At 52.6% G+C, this 24,850-nt stretch overlaps 1 protein-coding gene across 1 annotated transcript in view; it reads left to right on the plus strand.

Moving 5' to 3' along the window:
* GDAP2 (ganglioside induced differentiation associated protein 2) overlaps positions 1-24,850 on the plus strand; it is a 146,062-nt gene that overhangs the window by 19,721 nt on the left and 101,491 nt on the right. The gene's annotated exons all lie outside the window — the stretch shown is intronic.

The following is a 24,850-nucleotide window of genomic DNA, read 5'->3' on the forward strand; positions in this document are numbered from 1 at the left end:
CAAAAGGATAATAATGGACGGAGATCTGAAACTTTTAAAACTCTCACCCCAGTCACAGATCTGGGTTTAATCCATCGTTCTTTTGCTAACCATGCCAGCCCAGTTCGGACCCAGCCATATGCACATCAGTCTGGCATGGTGAGCAAAAGAACGCTGGATTAAACCCAGAACTGTGACTGGGGGTGAGTGCTTAAAAAAGTTTCAGCGTTGCTCAAGTTGCCCTAAGTGGGAAGGGTATGCCCAGCTGTGGGGCCCGTGCTCACTGTGCCCCTGTATTCAAGCTAGCTTCGCTGATCATGGCTGATACCCTGAAACCAGTCCTAAAATGCTTGTTTCCGGTCCAGGGAGGACCTGGCCTTGTAGTTTAGGCTGGACTGTTCCCATAGGGAACAGGGTCAAGACTGATTTGCATATGGCTGGTGTAGGAGGCTGTCCTGGTTTGTAGTGGGTACCCTAGGTACTTAAACCTTATACGATGCCCAGTTATCCCTTATTAGTGAAATGTAGTAGTGTTCTAGCAGCTTAGACTGATAGACGGTAGCTATAGCAGAGCAGCTTAGGCTGAACTAGGAGACATGCAAAGATCATGCAATACCACAATAGTTACACAGTACTTATACACAATAAAGGACAATACTCCGTGTTACCAAAAATAAAGGTACTTTATTTTAGTCACACAAGGCCAAAAATATCTTAGAGGCAATACTCCTTCTGGAGGTAAGTATTATACACAATATATACACTGGAGACCAAAATCAGGTAAGTAAATAGTCATAGAAATGCCCAGTTATTGACCCAAGGGTAGGTCGCTCCCCCTGCCGCTGCAGCTCCTCCAGCTCCTCCAGGTTCCTGAGTTACTGAGACCCACCTCACAGTAAGTACCCCCCACCTCCCAGCCCCTCGCTCTGCCCCGCGCTACTCACCCTCTCTCCTGCTCCTTTTCTTCTTTTCTTCTTCTCTGTTCTTCCTCCTCGCTCCTCGTCTGTAATCTTCTTCTGTACTCTTCTTTTCCCCGTCTTTTCTCTTCTTCTGTGTGCTTCTGAGCCTCTCCTGTCGCCTCTCTTATTCCTCATCTTCTTCTGTGGTCTTCTGCCTTCTGTTCTTCGTTTTCTGTATCTTCTTCTGTGTTCTTCTGTGTTCTTCTGTGTTCTTCCGGTCTTCTTTTCTTCTGTTCGTCTGGTCTTCTTTTCTTCTGTTCGTCCGGTCTTCTTTTCTTCTGTTCTTCCGGTCTTCTTTTCTTCTGTTCTTCCGGTCTTCTGCTCTTCTGCCTTCTGCCTTCGGCTCTTCTGCCTCCTCCGTCTTCTTCTCCCTGCGCCTGCCCTCCTGCTCCTGCCTCATCCCCCTCCCTCACTCGCCTCCCCCTCTCTATCACCCCTATCTAACCCGTTCGCTATCTACCTCCCTCACTCCTCCTTTCTACCTATCTCTCTATCTCTCTATCCCACTATCGAACTCCCTCACTCTCCACCTCCTCCTATCTACCTATCTCTCTATCTATTTCTCTATCTATCGATTTCTCTATCTATCGATTTTCTCTATCTATTTCTCTATCTCTCCCCCCTTCCCGCCACCCCCTTCCCGCCACCCCCTCTGTTACCTATCTTCCTATCCTCTCACTCTACCTCTCACCCTCACCCACCTCTACAACCTCCCCTCCCCTATCTTCACAACCCTACTCCTATCTTTGTCCCTAATCTCGTAAACCTCCTAACACTCACCCCCCTCCACCCTTAAACCCCCCTCCCCCAGCTCTTCTCACTCTACCTGTCCCCCCTCCCTCGCGCTTTCCCGCCGTGACCTCCTGCACGCCCCCGCCCCCCAGCTCCCATTCGCCCCCAGCTGACCCCTCCCCCCCCTCCTACCTCATATGGCGGCCGCTGCGCGACAGTGGTAGCGACCCTTGACCCAAGGGTAGGTCGCTCCCCCTGCCGCTGCAGCTCCTCCAGGTTCCTGAGTTCTTGAGACCCACCTCACAGTAAGTACCCCCCACCTCCCAGCCCCTCGCTCTGCCCCGCGCTACCCACCCTCTCTCCTGCTCCTGCTTCTTTTCTTCTTTTCTTCTTCTCTGTTCTTCCTCCTCGCTCCTAGTCTGTAATCTTCTTCTGTACTCTTCTTTTCCCCGTCTTCTCTCTTCTTCTGTGTGCTTCTCAGCCTCTCCTGTCGCCTCTCTTCTTCCTCATCTTCTTCTGTGGTCTTCTGCCTTCTGTTCTTCGTTTTCTGTATCTTCCTCTGTGTTCTTCTGTGTTCTTCTGGTCTCCTGCTCTTCTGTTCATCTGTTCTTCCGGTCTTCTTTTCTTCTGTTCCTCCGGTCTTCTGTTCTTCTGTTCTTCCGGTCTTCCGTCTTCTATCTTCTGCCTTCGGCTCTTCTGCCTCCTCCGTCTTCTTCTCCGTGCGCCTGCCCTCCTGCTCCTGCCTCATCCCCCTCCCTCACTCGCCTCCCCCTCTCTATCACCCCTATCTAACCCGTTCGCTATCTACCTCCCTCACTCCTCCTTTCTACCTATCTCTCTATCCCACTATCTAACTCCCTCACTCTCCACCTCCTCCTATCTACCTATCTCTCTATCTATCTCTCTATCTATCGATTTCTCTATCTATCGATTTCTCTATCTATCGATTTCTCTATCTCTCGATTTCTCTATCTATTTTCTCTATCTATTTCTCTATCTCTCCCCCCTTCCCGCCACCCCCTCTATTACCTATCTTCCTATCCTCTCACTCTACCTCTCACCCTCACCCACCTCTACAACCCCCCCTCCCCTATCTTCACAACCCTACTCCTATCTTTCTCCCTAATCTCCTAAACCTCCTAACACTCACCCCCCTCCACCCTTAAACCCCCCTCCCACAGCTCTTCTCACTCTACCTGTCCCCCCCTCCCTCGCGCTTTCCCGCCGCGACCTCCTGCACGCCCCCGCCCCCCAGCTCCCATTCGCCCCCAGCTGACCCCTTCCCCCCCCTCTACCTCTTTTGGCGGCCGCTGTGCGTCCGCGCCGCTGGCGCGCCAGAGTCGCACCAGAGGCTAGTCTGTCTGCGCCCGTCCGCGCCTGGCCCGCGCCCAGCGCCACGACCCCTGGTCCCAAGCTCTCCCAAGCCCCGATCATCCGCTACGACCCCACCACCCTCCACGCCCTCAACCCAGGACGCTCCAACACCTGCTTCCAAGCTCACCCCAAACGCACCCATGGACCCTTCGCCTGCAACTCCTGCAAACGCATCTTCCACCACGCAACTACCACGACCACAAGCCCACGCGTCATCAACCACCTCAAGTGCATCCTGGTCAACGCTCATTCTGTCCACAAGCACGCTGTTGAACTCTGGGACCTCCTGGACTCCACAGCCCCGGACTTCGCCTTCATCACGGAGACCTGGATGAACGCCTCCTCTGCTCCAGACATCGCCACCGCCATCCCCGAAGGCTACAAGATCTCCAGAAAAGACCGCACCAACCAAGTAGGAGGAGGTATCGCCATCGTCTTCAAAGACTCCATCAGCGTCACCACCTCCACCAAAGACACCCCTCTCGCCGCTGAACACCTGCATTTTCAGATTCGCACCGACCCGAGGACCACCCTCAGAGGGTCCCTCGTCTACCGTCCTCCCGGACCGCGTGCCCCTTTCAGCGACGCCATCGCCGACTTCATCTCCCCGCACGCCCTCGCCTCACCGGACTACATCCTCCTAGGCGACCTCAACTTTCATCCGGAACAAAACAACGACCCCAACACCACCACCCTGCTCGACAACCTCGCCAACCTCGGCCTCAAACAACTGGTGAACACCGCCACCCACATCGCCGGACACACGCTTGACCCTATCTTCTCCGCCAGCAAACACATCTTCTTCAGCCACACCTCCGCTCTACACTGGACCGACCACAGCTGCGTCCACTTCACATTCCGACGCGAGACCCGCCACCTCCGCACTCAACCCATCCCTCATCGACAGTGGAACAAGATCCCTGAAGAGCAACTCTTCTCCGCACTAGCCGCCAACCAACCCACCCTCACCACCGACCCCAACGATGCAGCCCTCAACCTCACAAACTGGATCTCCAACTGCGCAGACAACCTTGCTCCCATCAAACGCACGCATCGACAGACCAACACCAAAAAACCTCTCTGGTTCTCTGACACCCTCAAAGAATCAAAGAAAACTTGTCGCGCCCTCGAGAAGGCCTGGCGCAAGGACCACACCACGGACAACATGACCGCCCTCAAGAACGCTACCCGCAAACACCACCGCCTGATCCGCGCTGCTAAAAAGAACTTTTTCACCGACAGACTGGACAAAAACAGCCACAACAGCAGAGAACTCTTCAGCATCGTCAAGGAGTTCTCCAACGCCATCACGCCCTCACAGGATCTGTGCGAATCCCTTGCCACTTTCTTCCATCGCAAGATCAGCGACCTCCACGACAGCTTCGGACAACAGACCCAACATAACACCACCGTTACCCTCAACAACTGGACCCACATCAACACTGAAGAAACCAAATCCATCATGAACTCTATCCACTCCGGCGCCCCTTCGGACCCCTGTCCTCACTTCATCTTTAACAAAGCCGACGACATCATCGCCCCGCACCTCCAGACCGTCATCAACTCTTCTTTTTCTTCTGCTACCTTCCCCGAATGCTGGAAACACGCCGAAGTCAACGCCCTACTAAAGAAACCTACGGCTGACCCGAGCGACCTGAAAAACTTCCGCCCCATCTCTCTTCTGCCTTTCCCAGCCAAGGTAATAGAGAAGACTGTCAACAAACAGCTGACCACCTTCCTGGAAAACAACAACCTGCTCGACCCTTCACAAACCGGATTCCGAACCAACCACAGCACGGAAACCGCCCTCATCTCAGTCACTGACGACATCAGAACCCTGATGGACAACGGTGAAACAGTCGCCCTCATTCTCCTCGACCTCTCGGCTGCCTTCGACACCGTCTGTCACCACACCCTAATCACCCGCCTCCGCTCCACCGGGATCCTAGGCCAGGCCCTGGACTGGATCGCCTCCTTCCTCTCAAACCGTTCCCAAAGAGTTTACCTCCCTCCGTTTCGCTCAGCACCCACCGAGATCATCTGCGGCGTCCCACAAGGCTCATCGCTCAGCCCGACACTCTTCAATGTCTACATGAGCCCCCTCGCCAACATTGTTCGCAAGCACGACATCATCATCACCTCCTACGCCGACGACACCCAACTTATACTCTCCCTCACCAAGGACCCCGCCAGCGCCAAGACCTACCTACAAGAGGGTATGAAGGACGTCGCAGATTGGATGAGGCTCAGCCGCCTAAAGCTGAACTCTGAAAAAACTGAAGTCCTCATCCTCGGCAACACCCCGTCCGCATGGGACGACTCCTGGTGGCCCACGGCACTGCACCGACCCCCACAGACCACGCCCGCAACCTAGGCTTCATCTTGGACTCTCTTCTCACCATAACCAAGCATGTCAATGCCGTGTCCTCCGCCTGCTTCCTCACCCTCCGCATGCTCCGCAAGATCTTCCGCTGGATCCCCGCCGACACTAGAAAAACCGTCACCCATGCCCTCGTCACGAGCCGCCTGGACTACGGCAACACCCTCTACGCCGGGACCACAGCCAAACTCCAAAATTGCCTGCAACGCATTCAAAACGCATCGGCACGCCTCATCCTCGACGTACCCCGCAACAGCCACATCTCCGCACTCCTGAGACACCTGCATTGGCTCCCAGTCAGCAAAAGGATCACCTTTCGACTTCTCACCCACGCACACAAAGCCCTCCACAACAAGGGACCGGAATACCTCAACCGACGCCTCAGCTTCTACGTCCCCACCCGCCTCCTCCGTTCCTCTGGTCTCGCACTCGCTGCCGTCCCTCGCATCCGCCGCTCCACGGCGGGTGGGAGATCCTTTTCCTTCCTGGCGGCCAAGACCTGGAACTCCCTCCCCACCAGCCTCAGGACCACCCAGGACCACTCCAATTTCCAGAGACTCCTAAAAACCTGGCTATTCGAGCAGCAGTAACCCCCCCTTTCTCCTAGCGCCTTGAGACCCGCACGGGTGAGTAGCGCGCTTTATAAATGTTAATGATTTGATTTGATTTGATTTGATAGAATAGTGCAAACAGTAGAAAATGCAAATAGAATGCAATAGGCCTAGGGGCAACACAAACCATATACTAAGAAAGTTGAATGCGAATCACAAATTCCCCCCTAGGCAAGTGTATTGTGTACAGGGGCACTGGGAGTGTAAGAAAACACCAAAGGTAAGTAAAATACCCAACCCAAGGCCCCAGGAAAGTAGGAGTAAAGTACTGCAAGTTTCCTCAGGACACACTACAAGTCGTGATTAGAGTTATTTCAAGAACCAAGAAAGACTGCAAGCAACAAATAGTGGATTCCTGGACCTGAAGACCCGTGAAAAGAGGAGACCAAGTCCAGAAGATTCCAGGAAGGACAGGAGCCCCTGCCAACCCAGAAGATGGTGCAAGAGAGGATTCTCCGGTTAGAAGAAGTCTGCAGAAGAGCACCAAAGAAGATGGCTGCAGGTCCCTGCATGATGCAAGAGATGTCACACATCGAGATGTTGGATGCAGGCTGTTTGTGGCGCTGGATTCGTCCAACAAGCCTTGATTTTCAAGCAAGGTTGTGTTTTACGTCAAAATGGCGCTGCCTGGACCCAGGAGGGACCTGGGAGCCTCAACTCGGACTGAGGAGGCAGAGGGGGCTCCCAACACTGGAGAGAGCCCACAAATGACCAGGCAGCTCTCACTGGAGTCCCAGAACACGGGGACAAAGAAGGTGCAAATTGCGGTTGGTGCAGCACAACAAAAGAAGGTCCCACGCTGCCAGAGAACAACTCAGCGAGTTGCGCGTCGCATGAAGGAATGCTGGGGACCTGGGCCACGCTGTGCACAAAGGATTCTTGGAAGAAGTGCACAGAAGCGCAAGGAGCTTGAGATGACATGGTGCACAGGGGTACTGTCACAAACCGAGAAAGCAAGCTCTTACCTCTGCCAAATTTGGACAGAAGGACCTTAGGACAGTCTGGGTCGGATGGGTCCCCCACCTGTGTTCCAGGGAGCATGCTCATTGCCAGGAGAGGAGTCCCAGAGAACCAGTCGTCATCTGGGAAGGTGCCTGCTGGAGCGGAGAAGTGACTCCGTCACTCCACAGGAGATTTCTTTGGTCCTTCTGGTGCAGGGTGAAGACAGGGAGTCCTCAGAGCATGCACACCTTGGAAACTGTTGCAGTTGCTGGCTGGAGCTGAAGTTGCAGAGTCACAGTAGCCTTTCTGGATACTTTGTTGCAGTTACAGCAGTTCCCGGAGCAGTCTGCGGTTGATCCGACGGTCAGAAGCTGAAGCAGAGGATTCCTGGACAGAGCCCTGGACTGGGTCACCTCCTATCTCACCGGCAGAACCCAGAGAGTCCGCCTCCCCCTTTCCAATCAAAGGCTACCGAAATCATCTGCGGCGTACCCCAGGGTTCGTCCGTCAGCCCGACCCTTTTCAACGTCTACATGGCCCCGCTCGCTAACATCACCCGATCCCACAACCTCAACATCATTTTATACACCGCCAACACCCAGCTGATCCTCTCCCTCACCAAGGACTCCGCCAAGCCAATCCTCCACGAAGGAATGAAGGCCATCGCTAAATTCCGACAATACGGAAGTCCTCCTCTTCGGCTCCCCCCACTCTGCATGAGATGACTCCTGGTGGCCTGCCACTTGGAGCCGCTCCGACTCCCACCGACCACGCACGCAACCTAGGATTCATCTTGGACTCCTCATTATCTATGACCCACAGGTGAACGCCATCTCCTTTTTCTGCCTCAACACCCTCCGCATGCTCTGATAGATCTACAAATGGATACCCTCGAAATCAAAAGAACAGTCACCCAAGCCCTCGTAAGCAGCAAACTGGACTACGGCAATGTCCTCTACGCAGTAACCATGGCCAAACTCCAAGAGGCTGCAACGCATCCAGAACGCCTCTGCACTCCTCATCCTGGACATCCCCGCCACTGCCACATCACAGACCACCTGAAAAACCTGCACTGGCTCCCAGTCAACAAGAGAATCACCTTCAAGCTCCTCACCCACGCTCACAAAGCACTGCACAACACCGGACCAAAATACCTCAACAGACGGCTCTTCTTCTACAACCCGACCCAGCATCTCCGCTCTGCCGACCTCGCCCTCGCAACCGACCTACGAGTCTGCAGAACCAGCAGTAGATTATTCTTGCACCTCGCCGCCAAAACATGGAACACTGGGTACCACCCCTGGGATGGTGATGGACAGGGGAGTGGTCACTCCTCTTTCCTTTGTCCAGTTTCGTACCAGAGGAGGGACTGGGGGTCCCCGAACCGGTGTAGACTGCCTTATGCAAGGAGGGCACCATCTGTGCCCTTTAAAACATTTCCAGAGGCTCTGGGGGGTCTACCCCTCCCAAGCCTGTAATACCTACTTCCAAAGGGAGAGGGTGTAACACCCTCCTCCCAAATGAAATTATTTGTTCTGCCTTCCTGGAACTGAGCTGCTCAGACCCCAGGAGGGCAGCACCCTGTCTGTCAGGTGGCAGCAGCTGTAGCTGTAGTACAAGCCTCAGAGAGTTGGTTTGGGAGTACTAGGGGTCCATGGTGGAGCCCCCAGGATGCATGGGATTGCCCCCCTCCATTCCCAATACCAGATTTGGAATGGGGGGACAATTCCATAATCTTGGACACCTTACATGATCATATTCAGAGTTACCATTTTGAAGCTACATATAGGTATTGACCTATAGGGAAATGCCTCCCTTGGCATGGTTACCCCCTAACATTTTGCCTTTTGTTGATGCCATTTATGATTGAAAGTGTGCTCGGACCGTGCTACCAAGGCCACAGTACCAGTGTTCTTTCCTCAAACTGTACCTTTGTTGCCACAACTGGCACAGCCCTGGAACACAGATAAGTCCCTTGTAATTGGTACCCCTGGTACCAAGGGCCCTGTGGCTAGGGAAGGTCTCCGAGGGCTGTAGCACGTATTATACCACCCTGGGGACCCCTCACTCAGGACATGCACACTGCCTCACAGCTTGTGTGTGCTGGAGGGGAGAAAATGACTAAATCGACATGGCACCCTTCTCAGAGTGCCATGCCAACCTCACACTGCCTGTGGCATAGGTAAGTCACCCCTCTAGCAGGCCTAACAGCCATAAGGCAGGGTGCACTATACCACAGGTGAGGGCATAGTTGCATGAGCGAGCACCATGCCCCTACAGTGTCGAAGCCAAACCTTAGACATTGTAAGTGCAGGGTAGCCATAAAGAGTATATGGTCTTACGAACTCCACAGTTCCATAATGGCTACACACTGAAATCTGTGAAGTTTGGTATCAAAGTTCTCAGCACAATAAATGCACACTGATACCAGTGTGGGATTTATTGTAAAATGCACCCAGAGGGAATCTTAGAGATGCCCCCTGAATACCAGTCCGACTCCTAGTGCTAGGCTTACCAGTTTCTGCCAGCCTGCCACAACCAGGCGAGTTTCTGGCCAAATGGGGAGAGTGCCTTTGTCACTCTGTGGCCAGGAACAAAGCCTGTACTGGGTGGAGGTGCTTCTCACCTCCCCCTGCAGGAACTGTAACACCTGGCGGTGAGACTCAGACGCGCATGCCTTCTGTTACAGCTCCCCAGGGCATACCAGCTAGTGGAGATGCCCGCTCCTCCGGACACAGCCCCCACTTTTGGCGGCAAGTCCGGAGGAAATAATGAGAAAAACCAGGAGGAGTCACCCACCAGTCAGGACAGCCCCGAAGGTGTCCTGAGCTGAAGTGACCCCTGCCTTTAGAAATCCTCCATCTTATGCTTGGAGGATTCCCCCAATAGGAATAGGGATGTGCCCCCCTCCCCTCAGGGAGGAGGCACAAAGAGGGTGTAGCCACCCTCCAGGGCAGTACCCATTGGCTACTGCCCCCCAGACCTAAACACACCCCAAAATTTAGTATTTAGGGGCGACCCTGAACCCAGGAAATCAGATTCCTGCAACCTGAAGAAAATAAGGACTGCTGACCTGAAAGCCCCGCAGAGATGACAGAAACAACAACTGACTTGGCCCCAGCCCTACCGGCCTGTCTCCAGACTCAAAGAACCTTCATAGGGACGCATCCAGCGGGACCAGTGACCTCTGAGGATTCAGAGGACTGACCTGCACCTAAACGACCAAGAACCTCCTGAGAACAGCGGCTCTTTCCAGAAACAGGAACAAAATTGCAACAAAGAAGCAACTTTAAAGAGACTCTCACTTCCTGCCAGAGGCATGAGTCTTCACACGCTGCACCCGATGCCCCCGGCTCGTGTTCAGGACAACCAACACCACAGAGGGGACTCCCAGGCGACTCCAACGACGTGAACACCCTGAGTCAACCCCCCTGCACCCTCACAGCGACGCCTGCAGAGAGGATCCAGAGGCTCCTCCGACCGCGATTGCCTGGTAATAAAGGAACCCGACGCCTGGACTAAGCACTGCACCTGCAGCCCCCAGGACTGAGAGGAACCACCTACCAGTGCAGGAGTGACCAGCAGGCGGCCCTCATCCTAGCCCAGTCGGTGGCTGGCCAAAGAAGTCCCCCTGTGCCCTGCTTGCATCACCAGAGTGAACCCCAGGGTCCCGCCATTGATTTCTACAGCAAACCCAACGCTTACTTTGCACACTGCACTCGGCTGCCCCTGTGCCGCTGAGGGTGTGTTTTGTGTACTTGTGTGTGTCCTCCCCAGAGCTCTACAAACCCCCCTGGTCTGATCCCTGAGGACGCAGGTACTTACCTGCTTGCAGACTGGAACCGGAGCACCCCTGTTCTCCAAAGGTGCCTATGTGTTTTGGGCCCTCCTTTGACCTCTGCACCTTACCGGCCCTGTGTTGCTGGTGCTGTGACTATGGGGTTGCCTTGAACCCCCAGCGGTGGGCTGCCTATGCCCAGGAGACTGACTGTGTAAGTGCTTTACTTACCTGAAAAACTAACCAATACTTACCTCCCCCAGGAACTGTTGATTTGTGCAGTGTTTAATTTAAAATAGCTTATTTGCCATTTTAACCAAAACTGTGTGTACTACTGTTTTAAATCAAAGTTTTATACTTACCTGTGTGAAGTACTTTTCATTTTATGTACTTAACTCAAATTTGAATCTTGTGGTTCTAAAAATAAACTAAGAAAATATATTTTTCTACATAAAACCTATCGGCTTGGAGTTAAGTCTTTGAGTCTTTGAGTCTTTGAGTGTGTGTTCCTCATTTATTGCCTGCGTGTGTACAACAAATGCTTAACACTACCCTCTGATAAGCCTACTGCTCGACCACACTACCACAAATAGAGCACTAGTATTATCTAATTTTACCACTATCAACCTCTAAGGGGAACCCTTGGACTCTGCACACTCACGAAGTCCGGGGAATTGGCCAGGGACAGCGTGGGGGCACCTTTGCTAGTGCAAGGGTGCCTTCACACTTAGTCGCTTTGCACCTAGCCTTCAGTAAATGAAGGTTAGACATATAGGTGACTTATAAGTTACTTAAGTGCAGTAAAAATGGCTGTGAAATAGTGTGTGCACTATTTCACGCAGGCTGCAGTGGCAGTCCTGAAGAAAGGTTTGTCTGAGTCCTTATGGGTGGCAAAAGAAATGCTGCAGCCCATAAGGATCTCCTGGAACCCCAATGCCCGGGGTACCTAGGTACCATATTCTAGGGACTTATAAGGGGGGTCCAGTGTGCCAATTGGAATCTAAAGTCACTAAACTATGATGACTAATTTGGAAGCATAGAGAGCATAAGCACTAAAGTGCTGGTTAGCAGAACTCCAGTGACATAGTTAAGCACTAGAGACAGCACATACATAGCCCACAAACTGTGATCACTGGGCCCTGGCTAGCAGAATCCCAGTGACACAGTAAAAACACACTGACACACACTCACACACAGGCCAAAAGTGTGGGTAACCATGCTAGAAAGATGCTACTTTCTCCAAACTGGGTCCAAACTGGGGTGGCATGGTGAGCAAACGAGTGATGGATTAAACCCAGATCTGTGACTGGGGGTGAGTGCTTGAAAAGTTTCAGCACTGCGTCCGTCATCCTTTTGTGTTGCTAAAGTTACACGGATGTACTCAGTGTCAGGAGAAAGGAGTCTTCCCTCACAACTGCACATGTGCCAGGTGAAAGGAGTCTTCCCTCACAGCTGCACAAGTGCCTGATGAAAGGAGGTTTCCCTAACAACTGCACATGCACCAGGTGAAAGGAGGCTTCCCTCACAACTGCACATGTGCCAGGTGAAAGGAGGCTTCCCGCACAGCTGCACATGCGCCAGGTGAAAGGAGTCTTCCCTCACAGCTGCACAAGTGCCAGGTGAAAGGAGGCTTCCCTCACAACTGCACATGTGCCAGGTGAAAGGAGGCTTCCCTCACAGCTGCACATGTGCCAGGTGAAAGGAGGCTTCCCTCACAACTGCACATGCACCAGGTAAAAGGAGGTTTCTTTCAGAGCTGCACGTGTGCCAGGTGAAAGGAGGCTTCCCTCACAGCTACACATGTGCCAGGTGAAGGATGCTTTCCTCACAGCAGCACGTGTACAAGGTGAAAGGAACCTTGCCTCACAGCCGCACATGTACCAGGTAAAAGGAGGCTTCCCTCACAGCTGCAGGTGTGCCAGGTAAAGAAGTCTTCTCACTGCTTGTAGGAAGGTAGCCTCTTTCTAGCCTTGTTACCCCCACTTTTGGCCTGTTTGTGAGTATGTCAGGGTGTTTATACTGTCTCACTGGGATCCTGCTAGCCAGGGCCCAGTGCTCATAGTGAAAACCCTATGTTTTCAGTATGTTTGTTATGTGTCACTGGGACCCTGCTAGCCAGGGCCCCAGTGCTCATAAGTTTGTGTTCCCTGTGTGATGCCTAACTGTCTCACTGAGGCTCTGCTAACCAGAACCTCAGTGGTTATGCTCTCTCTGCTTTACAAATTGTCACTAACAGGCTAGTGACTAAATTTACCAATTCACATTGGCAAACTGTTACTCCCATATAATTCCCTTGTATATGGTACTTTGGTACCCAGGGTATTGGGTTCCAGGAGATCCCTATGGGCCGCAGCATTTCTTTTGCCACCCATAGGGAGCTCTGACAATTCTTACACAGGCCTGGCACTGCAGCCTGAGTGAAATAACGTCCACGTTATTTCACAGCCATTTTACACTGCACTTAAGTAACTTATAAGTCACCTATATGTCTAACCTTTACCTGGTAAAGGTTGGGTGCAAAGTTACTTAGTGTGTGGGCACCCTGGCACTAGCCAAGATGCCCCCACATCGTTCAGGGTAAATTCCCCAGACTTTGTGAGTGCGGGGACACCATCACACGCGTGCACTATACCTAGGTTTCTACCTATGTATAGCGTCACAATGGTAACTCCGAACATGGCCATGTAACATGTCTAAGATCATGGAATTGTCACCCCAATACCATTCTGTATTGGGGGGACAATTCCATGATCCCCCTGGTCTCTAGCATAGAACCCGGGTACTGCCAACCTGCCTTTCCGGGGTCTCCACTACAGCTGCTGCCAACCCCTCAGACAGGATTCTGCCCCGGAAGGCAGAACAAAGGATTTCCTCTGAGAGAGGGTGTTACACCCTCTCCCTTTGGAAATAGTTGTGAAGGGCTCCTCCCCCAGCCTCTGGAAATGCTTTGATGGGCACAGATGGTGCCCATCTCTGCATAAGCCAATCTACACCGGTTCAGGGATCCCCCAGCCGTGCTTTGGCGCGAAACTGGACAAAGGAACAGGGAGTGACCAGTACCTCCCAGGGGAGGTGCCCAGAGCTCCTCCAGTGTGTCCCAGACCTCTGCCATCTTGGAAACAGAGGTGTGCTGGCACACTGGACTGCTCTGAGTGGCCAGTGCCAGCAGGTGACGTCAGAGACCCCCTCTGATAGGCTCTTACCTTCTTGGTAGCCAATCCTCCTTTCTTGGTAGCCAAACCTCCTTTTCTGGCGATTTAGGGTCTCTCCTCTGGGGTATTCTGCAGATAACGAATGCAAGAGCTCACCAGAGTTCCTCTGCATCTCCCTCTTCGACTTCTACCAAGGATCGACCGCTGACTGCTCAGGACGCCTGCAAAACCGCAACAAAGTAGCAAGACGACTACCAGCAACATTGTAGCGCCTCATCCTTCCGGCTTTCTCGACTGTTTCCTGGTGGTGCATGCTCTGGGGGTCATCTGCCTTCACCCTGCACTGGAAGCGAAGAAGAAATCTCCCGTGGGTCAACTGAATCTTCCCCCTGCTAACGCAGGCACCAAAAGACTGCATCACCGGTCCTCTGGGTCCCCTCTCATCCTGATGAGTGTGGTCCCTGGAACACAGGAACTCTATCCAAGTGACTCCCACAGACCAGTGATCCTTCAGTCCAGGTTTGGTGGAGGTAAGTCCTTGCCTCCCCACGCTAGACTGCAAACCTGAGTACTGCGTGATTTGCAGCTGCTCCGGCTCCTGTGCACTCTTCCAGGATTTCCTTTGTGCACAGCCTAGCCTGGGTCCCCAGCACTCCGTCCTGCTGTGCTCAACCCTCTGAGTTGGCCTCCGACGTCGTGGGACCCTCCTTTGTAACCCTGCGTGGACTCCGGTTCACAAATCTTCCAAGTGCCTGTTCGGGTAGTTCTGCGGGTGCTGCCTGCTTCTGTGGGGGCTCTCTGAGTTGCTGAACGCCCCTTCTGTCTCCTCCTCCAAGGGCGACATCCTGGTCCTTCCTGGTCCCCAGCAGCACCCAAAAACCTCTACTGCGACCCTTGCAGCAAGCAAGGCTTGTTTGCTGTATTTCTGCCTGGGAACACTTCTGCAACCTTCATCGCGATGTGGGACATCTTCCATCTAAAGGAGAAGTTCCTAGTCCTCTTTGTTGTTGCAGAACTCCAAGCTTCTTCCACCCAGAGGCAGCATCCTTGCACCTTCATCCGGGGTTTCCTGGGCTCCTGCCCCCCTGGACACTATCGCGACTCTTGGACTTGGTCCCCTTGCCTTGCAGGTCCTCAGGTCCAGTAATCCACCTTCAGTGCCTTGCTGGTGTTTGTTGTTCTTGCAGAATCCCCCTATCACAACTATTGTGCTCTTTTGGGGTAGTAGGTGTACTTTACTCCTACTTTTCTGACTGTTTTCTTACAGTCCCAGCGACCCTCTGCAAGCTCCCATAGGTCTGGGGTCCATTCGTGATTCGCATTCCACTTTTGGAGTATATGGTTCGTGTTGCCCCTATACCTATGTTTGCCTATTGCAACCTATTGTAATTCTACACTGTTTGCATTACTTTTCTGACTCTTATTTACCTGTTTTGGGTTTGTGTACATATAACTTGTGTATATTACTTACCCTCTTACCGAGGGTACTCACTCAGATATTTGTGGCATATTGTCATAAAAATAAAGTACCTTTATTTTTAGTATATCTGTGTATAGTGTTTTCTTGTGATATTGTGCATATGACACCAGTGGTATAGTAGGAGCTTTGCATGTCTCCTAGTTCAGCCTAAGCTGCTCTCCATAGCTACCTTCTATCAGCCTAAGCTGCTAGAAACACCTCTTCTACACTAATGGGATAACTGGACCTGGCACAAGGTGTAAGTACCACAGGGAACCCACTATTAGCCAGGCCAGCCTCCTTCACTGCTGCACATGCGCCAGGTGAAAGAAGGCCGTCTCTCACAGCTGTATGTGTGCTCGGAGGCTTCCCTCAAAGCTGCACATGCGCCAGGTGAAAGGAGGCCTCCCCTCACAGCAGAACGTGTCGGGTGAAACGAGGATTAGAAGAAACTACTTTTATAGCTTGAAGCTGTTGTGGATTTCCATCCTCTGCTTAATCTCGCCACCTGGAGGCTGAGCATGAAATTGTCCCTTTGACTTCTTTGAAGTAACAGGAACCACTTTTGTTCCCCTGTGATGTTGACATGGGGCAGGAAGGCGCTTTAAACACCTGCTGCTCCTTCCGTAACTTGTGGGTCCAACTGGTGGGATCGCTTGGTTAATCAGAATTACCCTTTTTCCTTACAGTGAAGATGTAGGGCCCAGCCCAGTGTTGTAGGGTCGTAGGGCCCGTCCCGGTGTTGTAGGGTCGCAGGGCCCGTCCCGGTGTCGTAGGGTCGCAGGGCCCGTCCCAGTGTCGTAGGGTCGCAGGGCCCGTCCCGGTGTCGTAGGGTCGCAGGGCCCGTCCCGGTGTCGTAGGGTCGCAGGGCCCGTCCCGGTGTCGTAGGGTCGCAGGGCCCGTCCCGGTGTCGTAGGGTCGCAGGGCCCGTCCCGGTGTCGTAGGGTCGCAGGGCCCGTCCCGGTGTCGTAGGGTCGCAGGGCCCGTCCCGGTGTCGTAGGGTCGCAGGGCCCGTCCCTGTGTCGTAGGGTCGCAGGGCCCGTCCCTGTGTCGTAGGGACGCAGGGCCCGTCCCTGTGTCGTAGGGTCGCAGGGCCCGTCCCTGTGTCGTAGGGTCGCAGGGCCCGTCCCTCTGTCGTAGGGTCGCAGGGCCCGTCCCTCTGTCGTAGGGTCGCAGGGCCCGTCCCTCTGTCGTAGGGTCGCAGGGCCCGTCCCTCTGTCGTAGGGTCGCAGGGCCCGTCCCTCTGTCGTAGGGTCGCAGGGCCCGTCCCTCTGTCGTAGGATCGCAGGGCCCGTCCCTGTGTCGTAGGGCCCTTCCCTGTGTCGTAGGGTCACAGGGCCCGTCCCTGTGTCGTAGGGCCCGTCCCTGTGTCGTAGGGTCGCAGGGCCCATCCCTGCGACGTAGGGCCCGTCCCTGTGTCATAGGGTCGCAGGGCCCGTCCCAGTGTTTGTAGGGCCCGTCACAGTGGGCTGTCACTTCCATGGAACCCTCTTCAAGTATGATTTATTATTTTTTTCCCCTCATATCAAGAGGGCTTGGCCATTACGGATTAGAAAGCGCTTTACAAGAGAGCAGGATGTGTGCTTTGGTTAACAGACAATAATAAATAAAAAAACTGTTAACACCAGAGAAACAAGGAACAAATATTTCACACCAGCGAGCACATTGCAGGGTAGGAAGTGATCAGCTCACCATCATCGTAAATCAGCAGAAAGTGACCAAAAGACTGGTCAGCACAGGAGACAGATCGACCCCCACTTTAAACTAAGTGTCCCTCAAGTAGAGGGGGTTTCAGGTGCCTTTTGGACGAGAGGTGGTGCGAAGGGCTGCTGGGAGGCTACTCCAGAGATATCCATCTTATGCAGCACCCTCGTCTGAACTTCGGGGGTTGGAGCAGGAGGGAGTCAGGGTCTCCTGACCCCATTGAGCTCCAGAAACTTTACATTTTCCAAAGAGGAGTGGAGTTGTGGAGGACTTTATGAGTAATGCATGCAGTCTTAAATGGACTTTTGCTTCGATGGAGAGCCATTGCGGGGTGCAAAGAATAGGGGAGATGCGGGGCTGTGTAGAGCGCTGCTCTCAGAGGACATAGATGCGCCTCAGGGAGACCAGAAAGGAGTGAGTTACTGTGATCTGTTCTGGGAAGAACCAGTGCCTGGACGCCTCGGGTATAAGCTGCCTGAGGCCCAGAGCAGTCGTAGCTGGTGGTCAGCGCGTTTGGCCATGGCTAGGGTTTGCCTCTGGAGGTCTAGATGGTGGTCACGGTTAAAGCCCAGTGACTTGGCATTCTCCACAGTGGCCGGACTGCAGTTCAGAGGGACAAGGATTCCAGGCACTCTTGGATAGGGAGCTTGTGTTTGTTTGGAGGGATTAGTAGTAAATCAGTGTTAGTTGGATTGAGGTTTAAACGTAATTGGTCATCTATGTCTGAACCTTGTCGAGGGTGAAGGAGAGAAGACTGGTGTCCTGAGGGGATCGAATATTCAGGTAGATCCGAGTACCATTCACATCTTGATGATACCTAATTCCAGATTTTCTCAAAATGTTACCAAGAGGGTCAGGATACAAATTAAAGCGGTTTATGGGAAAGGATGGAGCCCTGTGGTACCTCTTGTTTTGTTAGTTCAGTATTTCTGAATGGTTAGACTACTAGGAGTCCAACCACTCAACTTTGTCCCATCAGTGCTCGCCCGTCCTTTCCAGATGCGAACAGTCCTGTGGTGGCTGTATCAGAGGCAGCCGAAGTGTCCAGGAGCACAAGGAGACATGGGATGTGGAGCAAGCCATTCACACTTTGCAGGCGTCAGAACCTGCCTGAAGCCAGACTGGAAGACATCAAGAAGGTTATTGGGCGGGATGTGGAGCGATGTCTGCGATGCTACAGACCTTTCTGATGCCTTCCCTAAGAAGGGAAGAGTTGAAATCAGGCTAGAGGTGTTAAGGTCACTAGTGTCGGGTGTAAACTGCTTCAGGATGGGGAAGACTCTGGGAGAAGACCCCTTGTGATAGCCAGGAGTTCACGAGGGAGGTCCAGTATGATATCAGCATCTCTGCCATTTCCTTGCTCAGTGAGCCAGCAAGGCGTCAGAGAGGATTGGAAGCCTTCACCTTAGTTATAGTTTCAAGTAACTCACTCAGAAGTTACCCCTGAGCTTTGCGGGTCACCGGGCAATCTTCTGGGATAGTGGACTTTGGTGGCAGTGGTTGCTCAATACACTTCACTTTCTCAGCAGAGGAGAGTGCAAGTTGCTCACATGTAGATGCTGGTGGGGAGACTGTGCTGGGGGGGGGGGGGGGGGGGGGGGGTGTACTTTGGTCGTGTGATAATACCGAAAAGTAGCCGTGGGCAGTTTTTAGCAGCATCAAGTAGGGGTTTCATATGGCTACTATTTAGCTTTGATGCTGTTTGATTTGTAGTTTCTGCTGGAGGTCCTGCGAATATTAGGATTAAGGGGCAAGGTTGCTTATCTCCAGGTTTACTCAAGATGCCTCAGGTGGCGTCTGCCCTAAATAGACCCCTCGAGATACAAGGGAAAGTGCTGGTCATTTGCTCTTGGTGCACGGTGATGAGTTAGGTTGTCCACATTCTGATGCAGAAGAAGGAAAGGAGCATTACTCGTGTTCACGCAGGGTTGGACTGTGCTGTCCGTGATCTGCCTGTTCCCCTCTCTCTCTGTCCGTGTCCTCTCTCTGCCCTCTTTTCACTCCCATCCCCTCTTACCTGCTTTGCGCTCTCTCTCCATTCTCTCTGTCTCCTTCATACTTTCCATGTTCTCTCCCCTTCTTCCTCCCTCGTTTTCCTGGTGGCGCTCTATTCTTTCTCCCTCTGTCTCTTCTTTTCTTCCCTTTTTGACTCGCTAATCTCTTTGCCTCCCACTCTCTCCTCTTTATCCTTCCACTCATTTCACACCCCTGTGGCAGGCCAACCTAGCCCAGAGGGCAGGGTGCAAGTCCCTCTGTGTGAGGGCACCACTGCGCTAGCAGAGGTGTCCCTTAGAACTCCAGTTCCATTTCCCTGGACTTCGGGAGTGCAGAGACGCCATTTTATGCGTATACTTGAGATAGGTCACCACCTATGTCCAGCTACATAATGGTAACTCTGAACTTGGGCATGTTTGCTATCAAACATGCCCGAATCATACCCCAGTACTGTTACTGTTGCCAGTGTTGTAAGTATGATTCCATGCACTGTGGGGTCTCCTTAGTGGACCCCAGCATTGCTCCCACCAGTCTTCTGGGGTTTTCCTAGTAGCCGGCGCTGCTGCCCCCCTCAGACAGGTTTCTGCCCTCCTGCCGCCTGAACAGCTCAAGCCCAGGAGGGCAGAACAAAGGATTTCAGGTGGGAGAGGGGGGTAACACCCTCTCCCTTGGATATAGGTGTTACATGGCTTGGGAGGGGTAGCCTCCCAGAGCCTCTGGAAATGATTTGAATGGCACATTTGGTGCCCTCCGTGCATAAAAAAAGACCTCCACTCCCTGCTCTGGTGCAAAACTGGACAATGGAAAGGGGAGTGACCACTTCCCTGTCAATCATTACCCCAGGGGTGGTGCCCAGAGCTCCCCCAGGTGGTCACTTGATTCTGCCATCTTAAATCCAAGATGGGCAGAGGCCCCTGGGAGCATCTGAGTGACCAGGTCAGACAGGTGACATCACAGCCCCCTCCTGATAGGTGGTCACCTTGCAGGTTACCAAACCCCCTTCCTGGGCTATTTAGGGTCTCCCTCTTGGGTGGGACCTCAGATTCGACATGCAAGATTCCCCCAGGACTCCTCTGCATTGTTTACTTCATCTTCTGGCCATTGGAACCTTCAATTGGTCTCTTCAGGAATTGACAATCTGCCACGCCAGCAACGAGACTGCATTGCAACATTGTTTCTCCCAGCAGCTGCAACATTTCCCCGGCTTTGCATCCTCTGAGGCCAGCGAGACTACAACCTGCACTAAGAAGTAGGAAGAAATCTCCCTTGGAGTGAAGGAGTCACTCCCCTGCTTCTGCAGGCACCAACTGCAACGACGACCCGCTGCGTGGATCTATCTGCCCTCCTCTGGAACTGCATGGATCCTGCATCACAGTTGGTCTGGAGTGGTCCTCTTGGTCCTCTCTGCTAGCTGTCCAACTTGGGAGACGGTAAACCCTTGCCTCTCCATGCAGGACAGTACCCCTGTGCGCCTCGACTGTTGCAGCTGCCAAGGCTTGTTTGCTCCTTCTCCAAGGGATCTTCAGGCTTTGTGTAGCACTGGCCCCCAGCACGTCTTCCTGCCAAGCACAGACTCCTCTCTGCTGTTCCAGCGATGTGGGACTCCTCTCCAGCTGTGCTGAGTTGGCCTCACGGCGCCTTGGTGTGCCTGCTGCCAGTGGGTTGCCTGTGGGGGCTCCATCCTCTTCTGGTGACTCTCCTGGTGGCTGAGGTTCACTTCGCGCTCCCTACTTGGGTCGAGTCCCCTGGGCCTCGCGGGTCCTCTTCAGCCTTGCAACACTTCTTCTGCATTTGCCAAGGCTCGTTGGTGGTTTTCCTTTACCACTGACCCACTACAGCCCGACAGCCAACGTGGGACACCATCTGCATCACTTCAGGGACTCCTCTTATGCTCCTGTGCTGTACAGCTGGTCTTCTTTGTCCACGTCAACCTGGTCCTGCAACCCTGCCACAACCGGACACTCCTTCATGTCCTGGGCTTGGTACCATCCTTTCCAGGTCCTCTTTTGCCAGAATCCACCTTTGGTTTCTTCCAGTCTGGACTGGGTCTTGCACAATTCTTTTCCTAAGTCCTCCTGTTGCCCTTGTGAAAGCCAGGTACTTACCTTTGCTCTCCTGGTCGCTGGGGGTCTCTCTGATACTCACCTTTTGGGGTTCCTAGTTCCTCCAGCTCCCCTCTAACAAGTCCACATCCTTTGGTGAGCGACTGTATGTCACATTTCACTCATTTAGGATATGGTTTTGCCCTCCCCTAGGGTCTACAGTGTTTTCTAATGATTTTGCCAATGCTTGTTGTTTTTATGCTACTTACTGATTACTATTGTGTATATAATCAGTGTATTTACTTACTTCCAGTTGTGGGGACTGCCTGTTAGTATTCTAGTATTTGTGTTACCATAATAAAGTAACTTTAGGTTCGATGGCATCTGTCGCTGTAGATACGCATGTTCTGCAATAGCTCGCCATCTGGTGTTGGGCCGGAGTGTTACAAGTTGTTTTTCTTCGAAGAAGTCTTTCGAGTCACGGGACCGAGTGACTCCTCCTTTTGTCTCCATTGCGCATGGGCGTCGACTCCATCCTCGATTGTTTTTTTTCCGCCATCGGGTTCGGACGTGTTCCTGTCGCTCCGAGTTTCGGAACAGAAAAAATAGTTAATTTCGGAAGATTTTCGTCGGTATTGTTGCGTTCGGGATCGGCATACTTACATTCAACACCGCATCGAAGATCGAAGAGCTCCGGTGCCCTTCGGGGTAGTTTTTCGATCCTCCGTCGGGGCCTGGTCGGCCCGACCGCGTGCTGAAGAACGCCGATGGAACGGACCCCGTTCCGTTTCTGCCCCAAATGCCACAATAAATACCCCTACACAGACCAACACTTGGTCTGCAACCTGTGCCTGTCACCTGAGCACAGCGAAGACACCTGCGAGGCCTGTCGTGCGTTCCGGTCCCGAAAAACACTCCGAGACCGTCGAGCCAGAAGACTTCAGATGGCGTCCGCACCGACAGCCCGACGGGAGTTCGAGGAACAGGAAGAGGAAGGTACCTTCTCGATCCAAGACTCAGACTCCGAAGGATTCGACGATACACAAACCGTGAGTAAGACGTCGAAATCCACACAAAGAAACATTTACAAGGCCCAGGGGACGCCACTGCCACCAGGCCATGGCTCAACCCATAAAATCGGTGACCGACCGTCGGCACCGAAAAAGGCCCAAACAGTGCTGAGATCGTCCGACTCCGGTCGAGACACCGGCACGCAGCCTTCTCGGGACCGAGAAAGTGCTGGAGACAAGCCTCGACACCGAGATGCCGGTGTGGACACGGCTCGACGCCGAGACAGCGGCACCGAAACAGATCGACGCCGAGAGGTTTCGGCCCCGAAAAGGAAAAAAGTCACCTCGGAGCCGAAAAAACACGCAGACAAAGTTTCGACGCCGAAACAAACTGCAAGCGACCCAGCTTCAGGCTCTTATACAGAAGAGCACTCGCTAACCTCCCAAATGCAGAAGCATAGGTTTGAGGAAGAGCTACAAGCAACTGATGCGGACCATACGCAAAAGCGTATCTTCATTCAGCAGGGGACAGGAAAAATAAGCACCCTTCCCCCCATTAGGAGAAAGAGAAGGTTGGAGTTCCAGACGGAACAAGCACCACAACCAAAAGTGGTGAAAAGAGTTACACCACCACCCTCTCCTCCGCCCGTGATTAACGTTTCACCAGCACAAACGCCATCACACTCCCCAGCTCACACCACCATGAGCCAGGGTGACCAAGACCAGGACGCATGGGACCTATACGACGCCCCAGTGTCAGATAACAGCCCAGAGGCATACCCTACAAAACCATCTCCACCAGAAGACAGCACCGCGTACTCTCAGGTGGTGGCTAGAGCAGCACAATTTCACAACGTAAGCCTCCACTCAGAACAGGTCGAGGATGATTTCTTGTTCAACACACTCTCCTCCACCCACAGCTCCTACCAAAGCCTGCCTATGCTCCCTGGTATGCTCCGGCACGCAAAAGACATATTTAAGGACCCGGTCAAAAGTAGGGCAATCACACCAAGGGGGGAAAAAAAGTATAAGCCGCCTCCTACAGACCCGGCTTTCATCACAACACAGCTGCCACCAGACTCTGTTGTTGTAGGAGCAGCTAGGAAAAGGGCCAACTCTCACACATCTGGAGATGCACCACCCCCAGATAAAGAAAGCCGCAAGTTTGATGCAGCTGGTAAAAGAGTCGCAGCACAAGCTGCAAACCAGTGGCGCATCGCGAACTCCCAGGCACTACTTGCGCGCTATGACAGAGCCCACTGGGACGAGATGCAACATCTCATTGAACATCTGCCCAAAGACTTCCAAAATAGGGCAAAACAAGTGGTTGAGGAGGGACAGGCCATCTCCAACAACCAGATCCGCTCCTCCATGGACGCTGCAGATACAGCTGCACGGACAATTAATACATCTGTAACTATCAGAAGGCATGCATGGCTCCGAACGTCTGGATTTAAACCAGAGATTCAACAAGCAGTTCTCAATATGCCTTTTAATGAAAAAGAACTGTTCGGTCCAGAAGTGGACACAGCGATTGAGAAACTCAAAAAAGATACGGACACTGCCAAAGCCATGGGCGCACTCTACTCCCCGCAGAGCAGAGGGAATTACAGCTCATTCCGTAAAACGCCCTTTCGAGGGGGGTTTCGGGGTCAAAGCACACAAGCCAGCACCTCACAAGCAACACCGTCCACTTACCAGGGACAGTATAGAGGAGGTTTTCGGGGACAATATAGAGGAGGGCAATTCCCTAGAAATAGAGGAAGATTCCAAAGCCCCAAAACCCCTACTACTAAACAGTGACTCACATGTCACTCACCCCCTCCACACAACACCAGTGGGGGGACGAATAGGTCATTATTACAGAGCATGGGAGAAAATCACTACAGACACTTGGGTTCTAGCAATTATCCAACATGGTTACTGCATAGAATTTCTACAGTTCCCTCCAAACATACCACCAAAAGCACAAAATTTAACAACACACCATTCCAATCTCCTAGAGATAGAAGTGCAGGCACTATTGCAAAAGAATGCAATCGAATTAGTGCCAAACACACAAATAAACACAGGAGTTTACTCACTGTACTTTCTGATACCAAAGAAGGACAAAACACTGAGACCAATCCTAGACCTCAGAGTAGTCAACACTTTCATCAAATCAGACCACTTCCACATGGTCACACTACAAGAAGTATTGCCATTGCTAAAGCTGCACGACTACATGGCAACTTTAGACCTCAAGGATGCTTATTTCCATATACCAATTCACCCATCGCACAGGAAATACCTAAGGTTTGTATTCAAAGGAATACATTACCAATTCAAGGTACTGCCTTTCGGATTAACAACCGCACCAAGAGTCTTTACCAAATGTCTAGCGGTAGTCGCTGCACACATCAGAAGGCAGCAAATACATGTGTTCCCATATCTAGACGACTGGCTAATCAAGGCCCATTCGTTAATAGAGTGCTCAAATCACACAAATCATATCATACAAACCCTCTTCAAACTAGGGTTCACCGTCAATTTCACAAAATCCAAAATTCGGCCACGCAAGGTACAACAATACCTGGGAGCCATAATAGACACATCAAAAGGAGTAGCCACTCCAAGTCCACAAAGAATTCAAAATTTCAACACCATCATACAACGCATGTATCCAACACAAAAGATACAAGCAAAGATGGTATTACAACTCCTAGGCATGATGTCATCATGCATAGCCATTGT

This window comes from Pleurodeles waltl, chromosome 8, assembly GCF_031143425.1.
Source record: "Pleurodeles waltl isolate 20211129_DDA chromosome 8, aPleWal1.hap1.20221129, whole genome shotgun sequence".
Lineage (NCBI taxonomy): Eukaryota > Metazoa > Chordata > Amphibia > Caudata > Salamandridae > Pleurodeles > Pleurodeles waltl.